At 40.7% G+C, this 12,756-nt stretch overlaps 1 protein-coding gene and 1 pseudogene across 2 annotated transcripts in view; both read right to left on the bottom strand.

Annotated features, from left to right (window-relative positions):
- The window catches only part of Fhip1a (FHF complex subunit HOOK interacting protein 1A), a 202,380-nt gene that overhangs the window by 132,328 nt on the left and 57,296 nt on the right, over nucleotides 1-12,756 (bottom strand). Inside the window, exon 2 of one of the 2 annotated variants that reach the window (XM_057757374.1) lies at nucleotides 4,906-5,027. The exons of the other annotated variant lie outside the window; for it this stretch is intronic. The gene's annotated coding sequence lies outside the window, so the exon portion shown is untranslated. The remainder of the gene's footprint in view (nucleotides 1-4,905; nucleotides 5,028-12,756) is intronic. 2 annotated transcript variants of the gene reach the window in all.
- On the bottom strand, nucleotides 10,326-11,142 carry LOC130865744 (40S ribosomal protein S2-like; annotated as a pseudogene).

Raw genomic sequence — 12,756 nt, 5'->3', positions numbered from 1 at the left:
AACTGATACATAAGATCTGGGCTGGTTTAAAAAAAAAATTGTTCAGATCACATTTAGTACTAGAAAGAATAACATTCCGACTATTTAAAAAGAGGGTGGGTATGACTATAGCACTAAGAGGAGAGATAATAGATACCCAGTCTAGAATCCTCACAATGGAATGGAGAGATGGCGAACACATTTTAAGAATGGTGGAAGTCAAACGGCTCAACCAGACAAACAGGAATGAGAAGGGTAAAGAGTAATCCTGGATGCTGGCTGTGTCACCTGTGCTAGTTTTATGTCACCTTGACACAAGCTATAGTCATCTGGAAGGCGGAAACTTCAGCTGAGATAAAAAAAAAAAAAAAAAAAAAGCCTTCATAAGATTGGGCTGCAGACAAGTCTGTAGGGCATTTTCTTTACTAATGATTGACGTGGGGAGGACCCAGTTCAAGGCCAGCCTAGTCTACAGAGCTAGTTCCAGGACAGACAGGGCTACACAGAGAAACTCTGTCTCAAATGAAAATATATATAAATAAATATATAAATATAAAGAGAGAGAGAGAGAGAACAACAACTTGGAAACTTCCTCCAGTCAAGGAATGGACTGCAGGGAAGAACTGAGAAGTCAAGAGAAGGACATGAAAACATTGATCCTAAGATGTACTAAACTAAAGAAATAAGAGGTGAATAGTATTGAGATGAAGGAAGTATCAATCATAGGAAACTGTTGTAGAAACTCCACACAGAGAGTGGGGTGGTGAGGAGCGGTCTTCCCTAGAACCACTGTTTAAACCCAGTCTTTGTATGAACTACCCACAACTGCTTAGGAAACTCTAAGTTTATAAGAGTTAAAAGGTTCTTTTTGTAGTGATCTGTCTTACCACAGAGGATGAGTCTCTGAGAAAAACAGAGTAAGCTGGGTAGATAGATAAGGAAAAAAAAATCAAATCCAGACTTTTCAAGGGTAGAAATCGGAACACATTTGGCTTTCGTGAAAAATAATCCAAATTGCAGTTTGCAAAGAAAGCTCTGGCCTCAGGGTTTCGGTTACCAAGCCCAAAGAAGTCATTTAAACCACTCTGGCTTTGGAGCTGGAGAAGAAGGGTAGATATTCATCTCCTCTGGACCACAACTATGAGAACTATTTTGGAGAGCTGACTGAATTGCAGATAACTGGGTCATCTAAAACCAGCCAAACCACTGGCAGAGCCTGTGGTCAGGGGTTATTGACCCTTGAGGCTGTGTGAGGGCAAGTTCCTGTTTTTGTTTTGTTTGCTGGTTTTGATGTTTTGCTTGTGTTAGAGGGGTGATTTCGTTAAGTTTGCGAACAAGTTCAGAAAGGGTAAGAACACCTAATCTACCTGCTCAGGGTACCATGGGCAATGGAACAAGAGTGGATTCAACAGTAGCTGTAACCATCTGGAGGAGTTGTCAGGCTACAACTGCCCCGGAAATTACAGGGCAGCTTCTTAAACACAAACTTCTGGGTTCTGCCTCAGGGGTTTCTGATTTAAACCAAACGCACCCATTTTTAACAAATTCCAGGTAAGGATGCTGGTCTGAGGCCCACACGGAAAGAACTCCTTTTGTGGAGTTGTTTGTTAGAGTCATTTTCTGAGTGTGCCCTGATCACTTAAACACAAAAAAGATAAAGTGTTTCAAACACCATGCACGGTAGCTCACACCTGCAATTCCAGTACCTGGGAGGTTGACGTAAGAGGACTTCCATGAGTTCAAGGCTTCCCTGAGCTACTGGGTAAAACAGTGTCTCAAACAAACACAGATCAGAAAAGTAACAGGACATGTGAACAAACATAAATATCCTAAGCCATTCAAGTCTATTAGAGGAGACATAAAAAGCTGGAAACAAACCGAACTACAATGGAATGAAATTATGAAAGCCATGAACTACGTGAAGAGACAAAAGTGGCTAAACAAACAAAAACACTACAGACACAAGAGAAAGCAGCTGGAGTCAAAACTGCGAGATTATGAAAAGGTATATACAAATAAAAAATTTGAAACTTTTGACTTTCAGTATTTATGTAGCTATTTGTCTGCCCAACCATAACTCATTTGGGAAGACCCCTTTAGTGTTATTCACTTAGAAAACCTTGTCCCAAACAACTCTTGAGGACATATTTGTGTTCAAAACCATCTTTTAAAAGGGCCTCCCGCTGGTTCCACACAGGGCCTGTGGTGCCTGCGAGGCTGCAGAGGACTCGTCATCACCAGGCCACTCCGCATGCCTCTCATTCCCAGCATCCTGTTACCAAGGCTGCACTCGGATGCTGCTATAACCGCTGTTATAATCTTAGGTCGACAGCTCTTAACCCTGAAACAGTATATTCAAATATATGATTCTCTCTCAACGGCTTGGAATATCTGTAATTGCCTCTGTCTGCTTGCTGTTTGTCTTACTGTTTCGAGAACACCCAGAATTCATAACAGATGAATTCCGCCGACAGCATCTCTTTGGGACGATCATGCGTGCTCTGTGCCACACTGCCTCAGAGGCTTTAAAGTCCATTTTCAAACCCATTTACCACTTGTGGCTCCTGCTGTGCCCCTTTAGTGTCTGTTATCTTTTCTTCCCAGGGCATCTGTAGACCTGAATGTTAGAGCCCTCAATACCCAAGTCACTCCTACCCCACACACTGCTCCCTCTGACTTTAGTCTCCCCACTCAGACCTTAGCCGTATGCATGTATATTTGGTAGAATATTTGATCTCATTTCTTCTCGCCCCTCCCTCCTGCCCTTGACACAAAAACAAAATAAACAAAACACAAACACTTCATTTTAAATAGTACAATATTTAGGGTGTGACTGTTAAAAAACAAAACAAAAGCACTGTTAAGAATTATTCAAGAGTTATTCTTTCAACAAACACTACCCACTGACGCTAAGAGGCGAGAACCAGTCAAACAGCTTCTACAACAGGTGAACAGCCACAGAGCTTTGGCAGGTTTCCTTAGTGGCCATCTTTTACCACGACAATGCTCCAGCCACGTTGGCCCTGGACTAGTCTTCCTAAAACATCAGAAGATAAAGGACCCTAGAGTCCCAGGAGTGTAATGACAATAGCCTCCCATCAAAGCTGCCACTTCATTTCATGTTGGTGTTTCCTTTCATTTGCAGGGCTTGAAGCATCCCCAAGATCTCAGGACAACAGAAAGAAATAAGCATAGCTCAACCCTCCGCAGGATGCTTCCTGAGAAAGCCTGCACCGGATGCTCAGTGCCAGGCGGGCAGCATGATTCCAGGGGCCTCTACTGGCTCCCTGTTATTCTTTACCCTCGATTTACTAGGACATTTGAAAAGCAGAAGCTAATACAACTTCATGTGTGGCATCTCAATGAGGAAAACTAGACTTAACTATTCATGTCTGAGGAAACACATACCCCTTCCAAATGTAGCTATAAAATCTAAATATTTTATTCAATTTTATCCTATTATAGCTTCAATTTGATCTTATAAGCTACTTGGAAATACAATTCTTTGTCAAAATAGTACAACAAATTACTGCATTCTAAACAAAAAACATGAAAGTAACTACAAAACAGATGTGTGTGGGTATATGCATGCCTGGGTGTACATACATGTATATATACTCACATACATGTGCAGACATACATACAAATATTGAGTAGAAGTTTGGTCTTATTCTTCAAAGGGTGTCGATCTTTGGTGACACTCATAAAAGGCAGACTCCCAGCCCTGTCCTGTACCATTCTGATACTGACATGACAGGAAGCTAGTAATCTGAATTGCTGAGCGTGTGAAGGATTGAACCAGAGCCTCGTTCATGCTAAGCATGTTCTCCGCGGCACCTCAGCCCTGTAATTTGAAACTTTTAATGTGTATTTTAACAAGCACTCTGATAACACTTGGAGAAACATTCCAAAACACCTGCAGGGAGTCATTTATAAGAGGCGAATTAAGAAGCCTGAGAGGCACACAGTGCAAGAGAGTTTGGGTATCACTGTTTAACCTGATTAGTGCAGGAACATTCCGAGAATCATGACAGATTGATTGATCTTAATAAGAAGAACAACAATATTTATAAGCCAAATAAATAATGTTTCTCTATAAACTACAAAGTCTAACCACTGACTTTAACAATACCATCTTGTTTAAAGACACACTCCCTTCTTAGGAGTCAGCAACACACAGAGACAACAAAAAGGAAAGATAGCTACAATATATTATTTCTTCTTTTTGGTTTCAGTCAAAGGAAGTGTTTCCTCTTATCATCCTACTCTCTCAAATACAATGTCACAGTGCTGACAGGTGCCCCCCCCCCCAACAGAAAACAGGATACTTAAACCAATGCCATTGGGGGTCTGGGAGGCAATTCCAAAAAGAATGCTTTGTAAATACTTTTGAGTAGAAAGTTGAATATAAATTCTCCAAAACTCTGTCTTGAACAAGATAATGTTCAGCTAGATATGCAGATGTCCAAGTAGACTTTATTTTTAAAAACGGATTGTTAAATATTACTGGATATATATCAATAGTGAATATCATAGTTTGCTTTCTGTTGTTATGAATAAAACCATGACCAAAAAGTCACTTGGGGAGGAGAGGTTTTATTTCATCTCATAGTTTATAATCCATCAATTGAGGGAAGCTTAGGCAGGAACCACAGAAAACATTACCTACTGGTCTATTCCATGGCTTGTTTTTTATGTATGTATGTATGTATGTATGTATCTACACATGTGGATACATACTTACAATGGGGGGGATCACCTACGAGGGATGGCACCACCCACAGTAGGCTGGATTACATCAAGCATTAATCACAAAAATACCCCACAGGCCAGTCTGGTTTTATTAAAGCAATTCCTCGGTTGAGGCTCCCTTCTCCCAGGTGACTCCCAACTGACACAAACTAACAAGCACAGTGAGGACATCACCTGTGAGTGCTGTCTTCACTGCACACTCTTGGGTTGCGTGTGCTCACTTCACCTTCCAGAGGAATGCAAAGGATGTCTCTAACATTTGGCTCTGTCAGGAAATTCCCCAGAAGACTCAAAATCTGTAAAAAGAAATGAATAATCCCTCAGCAACACTAATAAACTACAAATCCCAATCTACGTTTCTCCCCTTTGTATACTGGGTGAATTATCCTCAGACCACATTTGTCTTTATTATAAAAAATATGGGCAAGTTTCAGAGGCATTGCCATTATTCTTGGTGGCCCACCTGAACTAGATGGGAAGACCCTATTACTGAAGACACCATACACTTTGATTGTGGGGCATGGGGAAGTTAAGCTGGAACTAAGCAGCAAGTGTCCCCCTGTTGGCTTTTATATGACCAGGAGATGCTGTGTAGACCACTGAGGTAAAATTGGTAGTCTTACCCTGTGGAAGATCCTAGGCACTATAATACTGACCTGCCAATAAGACGTGCTCAGCAGTACAATAGTGGTGCAATGGTTCTGAGGTTAGCCACCTGCTTTCGAATTGGATTAGAGGTCCACTCTATAGTAGGAAGATGATGCCTGGTACTGTAAATCCAGCCAAAAGCCCGTGACTGGGAGGTAATAGGTTTAGTAGGGGAACGTACTATTGTCGTTTTATTAATGGACACGTTGTCAATGGTCTTCAAATGTGTATGTTTATACCTGTCTTTCTTACTTTCCTTGTTGCTATGATAATACACCCTGACAAAAGTAACATAGGGAAGAAGAGTTTATTTTGGTTCAGAGTTCCAGGACCCAGTCCATCATGGCAAAGAAGAAACAGAGCAGCATCAAGGAGCCAACTAGTCACACTGCATCCATAGCTGAGCAGCAGAAAGCAATGATTACTTCAGCTGGCTCTCTTCAGCGAATCTAGAATGGCAAGCCCAAGTAATGATGCTATCCACAGTGGGTGGGTCTTCCATTTCAATTAACCCTATCAAAATAGTGCCCACAGGCAAGCCCAGAGGTATCTCTCAGATGTTTCTAGACCAAGTTGATAACTAAGATTAACCATTACAATATCTGTAGGCCAGAGCAGCTTATTTTTGTAGTGGTTGATGGCTAATGCAGAGACTCATAACTGCAAAACAGCTGAGAATAACTGTTGGGTGCTTCACCCTAAATGAGATGTGTGTTTCACCCCCATCCGAGCCTCGGGGAACATCTTGGAAGAGGATGCAAAGAGACTGTGAGCTCCTGAGGATGTAGAGAAGCGCTGTAAAATGCTGTCTCCTAGACATGACAGGGCCACACTCAAGGAAGCAACCCTAATAAACGTCCCCTAGTACTTATTTAGATATGAAAAACAAAAAGCTTATTTTTTGCTCTCCCCTGCCCAAAGTCTACCTTGTTCTTAGACATGTGTTTCCTATCATTGGGCCTAACAGAAATATGAGTTTTACAACAAACACATGACTACCCCTACTGTACAACACAAGATGGAGGTCTACAGACAGAAATAAGAATATCGAAAATGACGAACCCCCAGTGCTTAGAGGCATGAAAGGCAAAGGCCAGTGTAAATACCAGGTAAAATCACAAACTATTACTCAACATCACAATGGATGAAAAGCTGGAGAAAATGTACAAGGGAAAAAATTAAGAAAATAGGAAGTACTTTTAATAATGGAAAATATTTAAATGCCCAGTGACAAAGAAACAGTCAACTATATTTGCTACTACAATAATTCATTTCACATCATTCTGTCAGCTATTATTACTCTTCTGAGTTTATAATAAGATGAGTAAATGTCATTCATACTATAGAGAAAGAAGCTTTAATCTTCAAATCTGGACACACTCTGGTAGTAACCAGTAACACTCCTGTGTGAAGACTGGAGTGAACAGATGTTTCACGGGCAAAGAAATAAACCCTAACCCACCTTCTTCACTTAAATCAACAAATCTCTTACTAAGTACCCAGGACAGCAACACCTCATGATCCAATCTTGGGGCATTCAATGGTGAGAAGTTTTGCTACTTACAAGTAACTCCCTCCACAATCCCACACAAACAATTTTATCATCACGGACTGGAGAAACACAGGCTCTTTGGCTGCCTCTTAAATTACAGAATGCTTCCAGATGCTTTCCAGGTGATTTCAAGTCTTTCCTCGGCCTGCGGCTCATGAATTATGAAAGGGCATCCCTAATTCATGAGACCAATTCTTCCTCTCAGTGTTCATTATCATATATCCGTCCCATGCATGTTGCTTTTACACACATAATAAGGCATTGCTGTGTATCAGCAAGGACTCTATTGAGAGGCTGCTTATATTTTACCATCGTGACTCTGTCAGTAGCGGGGCTTCCTGACTTCAAAGGCAGCTGGTCTTTTGACGGTAATGCACAGAATGATATCAGAAGCAAGGTTAAATGGGACTTGAGGAAATTGAAAGGAGACTCTTAAAATTCACCGAGTCTTGATAATTCTCTCACTTGTCATCTCATTGAAAAACAAAATATGTATCCTGCTCAGAAAGGGAGGGAGAGGGCAGTTAGCAGTTCAATCACACTCAGATCTCTCCCCAGGCAAGCACTTTCCCTCTAACAAAGCATCCTGCATCCAAATAACAGAATCAAATTCAGGCTCACAGCATCCCTTGTAATAGCTATGTCACACCCCTAATTTCAACACAGGAACAAAATTTAAAGCTCATTTCCAGATGGCGCAAATCCCGTGAATTGAGACCTCAACCATGCTGTTTAGGATTCTGCTGATAGGCAGGATTCACAAAAAGACAAGAAAATCGTAAAGTGAACACCAGTGCTGGTTAACCCACATCACACATTGCGAGAGAAACTGGACAGGGTGTTTACTCAGGAGACGTGGGTTCATCTGCAGCACTGTCTCAAGAGACCTGCGACAGAAACATGTGCTTTCCCAAAGGGTGATTAAGAAACCAACCAACACAGAGAAAACGGTCAAAAAAAAATATTCAACAAGTTCCCATTACCTGAAGCTGACTATGAGCTAATTATTGAATAATTTCTTTCCCCAGAATGGCTGCACTGGGGCAGGTGATAGATGATATTCATGGGCAGAAACCTACACAGACAATCTTCAACGCCACAATGATACCCTCAAATACCACAGTGGTCTCCAAAATGCAGTCCCTGAATTTACACATGATAAAGCTGAAGCTGGGGTGGCTAAGTGGCCTCTTCAAACATTCAGATATAAGCAGATGGGAAATATGCCAAAGACAGGTTGGGATCTTTGACCTCCCACACTGATGCTACCTCCTGACAAGGCCAGGATTCCTCTGCCATCGACCTGCCAAGTTCCTTTCCCTCCTCCCATGACCAGCAATCCCTGTTTAAAATATTTTTGTGCATTGTTAGATTATTTTTGTCATACTGTATGTATGGTTCTACTTCTGCTTAGGATATTTTGTATATTGGTGCAAATTAAGGATATTTTTGCCATATTGTACTACACATTTCTACCTCTGATTAAGACATTTTTGCATATTGTCACAATTTTGAGGTCATTGTCCTTATACTGAATATCTGTTACAGATCACTTATTTTTATAATGTGAAACTTTAGTCTCTAAACTATATAGGTTATTAAGAATTACAGGTTAATAATTACTCATATTTGTCAAACAAATCTTATATTTTTACACAAATAAAAATACTATACACATATCTCACATTTTCACCAAACAGCATGTATTTTAGCAGTGCTTACAAGTTACTAGCTAAAGATGTTCAATAGTTTTCTATGATTCTGCATTTTCTAATGTTGATCCATAATATAAAGAATTTGCTGAGTATCCCACAGTTGAACACTTGAGTTCTTTCCAATCTTTAGTGACTGTCAACACTACTATAATGTGTATCTTCTTATATAAATCATTTTCTCATGCATGTAATATGGAAATATTTGAATGATTTTTGACAGACTATATTAATGTAGGCATATCTAGGACAATTTGTATCAAGAATGAATTTCTAAAATGGAAGCCCCTGGTCAAACGAGTATGGTTTCTTTTCCTATTGTAAAATTTGTCAAACCAATCACTAAAAAGATGCTACTGGTTTGCATTTTCATTCTCTCTGAAAATATTATAAAACTTTAATGACTGTTCATCTAACTCCAATGAGTAGTTCCTCCATAAAATCATGACATGCACATCTAGCATGAGTAAAGTTATCCATCCCTCCATGTGTTTGAAACTCGTTTCCCTTCCTGTAGACGACTTTTGTGTCCTGTGGCCATTTTCCCACCAGACTTTTGTACTTTTCTTATACACCTGTAGGAGCTCTTATTACTAAAACTGGTTCCTTCAGATAAGAAGTGAAAAGCAAATATTATCTCCAGCTTTCTTATTCCTGATAGAAACCGCAGAACTGGTTCAGGGTTTATTGTGGTGGGTTTTATAAAAATAATCAAAGTTACAAACCTCTTCCATGTCTCAGTTTTATGAAAATACCATATATACTCTAAGATTATAAAATAATTTCCCGATCTTCTTCTCAAACCTAGTTAATTTTTCAATTTTCTATTGAACATAGATTGATTTGGGCTTCATGTTTGAGGTTACTGCTCCAAACACTGATTTTCCCCCAGACAGTAGCATGATAATCCTACTTCCATTTATTCCCCAGAACATTATTCTCTCAAAAATTTGCCAAGCCACCTTTATCTCATGTCAGATAAAGCATGTGGTGATATCGACATTTCTATTATTATAACCCTAAAGCTAGATTCTGATCGCTCAGACTCTTCTAGCTATTTGTGCTTATCTTCCCAAGTGAACATAGAATCAGATGTCGGACACCCCAAGTAAACCTTCTTGCTGTTTTTTGTTTGGTTGATAAGCTTTTTTTGTTTTGTTTTGTTTTTATTAAACTAACAAGAAACACATAGCTTCTTAAGGAAAACTGACATCTCCATAACCAAGAATATGACAACTTTCCTAACTTTTCACCTCTCAGGTGCATTACTAACGTCTTCACGTAAGCATACATATTGCTTGCTTATTCTTTAATTTTTGATGGGTATGTACGTGTCTATATGACTGCACATACCATGACATATATGTGGAGGTCAGAAGACAACTTTGTGGAGTCAACTTTCTCCTTCCTTATGTGGGTCCCAGATATTGAACTCAGGTGGATAGGTTTCCAGGGCAGGCACCCTAACCTGGTGGGCCATCTCAATTTAATTTAATTTAAATTTAATCTTGAGCATTTTATTCCTTTTAATGATAATGGACTGTCTTTCTTCAATCTTCTAACTGGATATTGTTAGTATATTTAGAAGTTATGAGTGTTGACACATTTGCCAGCAGGGTACTTTTATTATCTTACTTTTTTTTTCAAATTTAATTCACTTTATTTTTCTTGCATAAAAACCCTTATGTGGTGACCACAGCTGGAGTCTGTGTCCTGTGAACAGAGAGTCTGGTGCAGGTTTTCACAGATGGCCAGTGAATTCCTGATAAGGAGACCTCTTTCCAGAGGTCAGGGGTCAGGCAACTGCTGTAGCTCTTGGAGATGGCATCAAATGTGGCCTTGGCAAAGTTGCCCAGGCTGGCAGTGCGGCCCCTGGCTGATGTGTAGCAGTCACCAATACCAGCCATCAGCAGCAGGAGCAGAGACTATGCCAGTGCCTTTGGGGGCAGGGATGAGACCAACACAGAGCCACAATGACCTGTCACTGCATGGAGCAGTGTGGGGCTTGCCAGTCTTGCTTCCCTAGTAGTCTCTCCACACAGGGACAATGGAAAGCCTGGCCAAGATGATGGTCTCTCCGATGGCAGTGGCTACCTCCTTGGAGCACTTAACACCCAAACTAACATGACCATTGTAGTCCCCAATAGCAACAAAAGCCTTGAACCTGGTCCTCTGGCCAGCCTGAGTCTGCTTCTGCACTGGCAGGATCTTTAGACCCTCATCCTTTAGGGATGAGCCCAGGAAAAAGTCGATAATGTCAGATTCCTTGATGGGCAGAGAGAACAGGCAAATCTCCAAGGACTTGACCTTCATGTCCTTAACCAGATGGCCAGGCTTGGTGACAGGGAACCACTCCTTGTCTTTGACTTTACCTACCTGAGTCCTGTGGTCTGGACCAAAACTGTGGCCCTTAAAACCACTGCCCAATCTCGGCTGAAGCAGCTGCGGCCTCCCAATCCTGGGCCCTCCAGTCCTCTGGGCACTCCCCTGCACTGGCATCATTGGCCATTTGGTCTTTTCCTGAAGTGGAAGCTCTAATTCTTTATAATTAGTTTTTTCACTTGATTCTGTTAGGATTTTATATCCCATTATTTGCCAACAGCAATTATTATCTTTTTTCTAGTTTGTATGCCTTTCTGATTTTTTTCTTGTCCAGAAGCATTGGCTTATGATTCTAACATACTACTGGCAAATGGCGAAGACACCGGATTATCCTTATATGGTCCTGAACTTAATAGCAATGTTTTCAATCTCCTTTATGAGTTTGAAAAGGTTTAGGGGTTAAAACGAACATAACTTACATTAATGGATTAGTTTCTTATTATGTTTTTAGGTTTTTTAAAAACAAAATCAGTAATAAATATTGAATTTTATCAAATGCCTCTACTGTAAAAATAATCAGTTTTTCTATTTATAATAAATAAGATAATGTCATTAATAAATTTTAAGGTATTACATTTTCTTACATTCTTAGACCTCATTTGCTATGGTGTTTTATTCCTTTTAAGTATACAAAGTACATGTTTAAAGTGTTACTTCACCCAGTTTTCTAAGTGACTCTCTAGACCGGGTCCTCCCACCCTACATGCCCTGCCCGCAGTCACTCTACGCCAGCCATACTGGCCTCCTCGTGTGCCAAGGTTGTTCTTGGCTCAGAGAACAAGTTGCACCAGCTATACATACTGTTGCCTGACTGTCTGTCCCCAGATGTCCCGACACCATTCCTCTTCGTGTTTCTGTTCATATGTGACCTCATCACCGAGGCCTTTCCTGCCTGCCCCACATAAATGCCCTCCGGTCGTAGTACGCTCTGCCCAGACTCTGGCTTATTTTTGTCTCCAGCCACGTCACCATCTACCAGGTGGACTATGTATATTGCCAGAAGACAGTGTGCCCAGCAGGAAGCCGGCCCAAGAACAGACACATTTTACTCACTCTGCTCATTGCTCTAGCTTCCCGGCTTGAAGAACAGGCCCGACTCTTTCAAACATCTTAGTATGCATTACATGTGGCAATGGAAAAGAACAAACGAAAATCCTGAAACTTAGAGAACCTGCTAAGTAAAATCCCACGGTGGCAAAGCTGCAACTGCGGCTTTAATCTAACTTTCCATTTCTCCTTTAACCATTAAAACAAATGACGCGTGGTTTTAGGTCACAGAAAACGGCCACACAATCTTAGAACTACTAAAGCGTCACCAACAGTCGGAGCGAAGCCAGGCAGAGACCACGCACGAGTGAAGGAAAAACATCCATAGATGTTGCCCAAAGACCTCTTGGAAATTACATGCACCGTGCTAAGTTAGCTCTCTTCCCAGCACCCATGATCCTCTGAGCAAGCAGCATACCATAATGCTCAGAGTATCCGTGCATGTCCTTAAAGAGCCAAGAGATAAAACTCGATATTTTAGGACCAGGTGACCGGCATTTTGGTGAAATGCATACTAGAATGTTTACTTACCAAGAGTCTTATCTAGCTACGTTATTGCCAATGATGACAAGGAGGGCCCAACTTTTAATAAGCTACTAAGTTTCATCAAAGTTGACTCTGTTTTGGTTTCAACAGTCAAGTTACGGTTAGGTACCCCTCACAGGTTTTCTCATCTTGTTTTTC

The sequence above is a fragment of the Chionomys nivalis genome, chromosome 24 (assembly GCF_950005125.1).
Source record: "Chionomys nivalis chromosome 24, mChiNiv1.1, whole genome shotgun sequence".
Taxonomy (NCBI): Eukaryota; Metazoa; Chordata; class Mammalia; order Rodentia; family Cricetidae; genus Chionomys; species Chionomys nivalis.
The sequence above is the reverse complement of the archived record's forward strand: the minus strand, read 5'-3'. Positions and strand labels throughout refer to the sequence as shown.